We start from the raw sequence: 1,101 nt of genomic DNA, 5'->3' as shown, positions 1-1,101 counted from the left end.
GCCACGGCGGCCACGGCAGCGTCGCCCCGTCGCTCCCCCCCCCCCCCCCCCCCCCCCCCCGCGCTTGCCTCGCCCCCCCTCCCGCCGCGTGGCCCCCGCTCCCGCCTCCGCCCCCCACCCCCGCCGCAGCCCGCGCGCCCACCCCTCCCCCCTCCTCTTCCTCACCGTCTTCGGCGGGCGGGCGGCGGGCGGCGAGTTCGGGAGGCCGACGGAGCATGCGCAGAAACCGCCGCTGCCGCAGCCACCAGCGCCGCCAGTCCGGACTTCTACACTTCCGGCCGCCGCCAGGGAGCTGGCGCCTTAAAGGGGCCGCGGCCCTATTTGGGGCCTTCCCGCGAGAGCGCTCCCTTCCTCCTCCCTCCTCCCCCTCCAGACAATTCCCTGCGGCACCGACCGGAGGAGCAGGGCATTAGATGTTGGCCCACCTGGATGCACCCGGAGGATACCCAGGCGCGCAACTCCGTCCAGCATGCACACACGACGCTCCAACGTCCACAACACACTAGCTTGCAGCCTGCAAAACCCACTCCCGTAGGTGCACACACAACGAACCGCCCAACATACACAACCTGCTCCAGCGCACACACAAGTTTACAACTTGCAAAAACCCACTCCAACATATACACCCTAGCAGACAACACAGAATATTCCAACACGTGCACGCTAGCTAATTACATACAAAAGCCCCCTCCACCATATACATATACTAGCATACAATACACACTAAACACTCCAACCAGCACAACACACTAGCATACAACACACACAACATTCCAACGTGCACAACACAGTTCAACACAGAAAAATCAACTCTCCAAAATACACTAACAAAAATACTGCAATATAAATAAAGACACACAACACCCCAACACCACGCAGAGAGTTGGTATAAAACACAGGCTACAACCCACTACACAAATCTGCTCTGGGCTGGTTACACACATTGGCATACTATAACATTCAGACGTAGAACCAATAACAAGACTTGTACACGTATAGAGGAGACAACCCACTAACACACATGTACACACAAAATGCACAGACCCAGGATGCTCACACATACACAGTAGACCAATGCACAGACCACAGATAGCCAGCCTG

At 58.0% G+C, this 1,101-nt stretch overlaps 1 protein-coding gene across 1 annotated transcript in view; it reads right to left on the bottom strand.

Moving 5' to 3' along the window:
* Nucleotides 1-230, bottom strand: part of GMEB1 (glucocorticoid modulatory element binding protein 1) — a 41,591-nt gene extending 41,361 nt beyond the window's left edge. The window contains exon 1 of the mRNA XM_027864686.1: nt 166-230. The gene's annotated coding sequence lies outside the window, so the exon portion shown is untranslated. The remainder of the gene's footprint in view (nt 1-165) is intronic.
* Between the last annotated feature and the right edge of the window lie 871 nt (nt 231-1,101).

Source organism: Vombatus ursinus, unplaced genomic scaffold (assembly GCF_900497805.2).
Source record: "Vombatus ursinus unplaced genomic scaffold, bare-nosed wombat genome assembly UNPS02014775.1, whole genome shotgun sequence".
Classification (NCBI taxonomy): Eukaryota; Metazoa; Chordata; class Mammalia; order Diprotodontia; family Vombatidae; genus Vombatus; species Vombatus ursinus.
The sequence above is the reverse complement of the archived record's forward strand: the minus strand, read 5'-3'. Positions and strand labels throughout refer to the sequence as shown.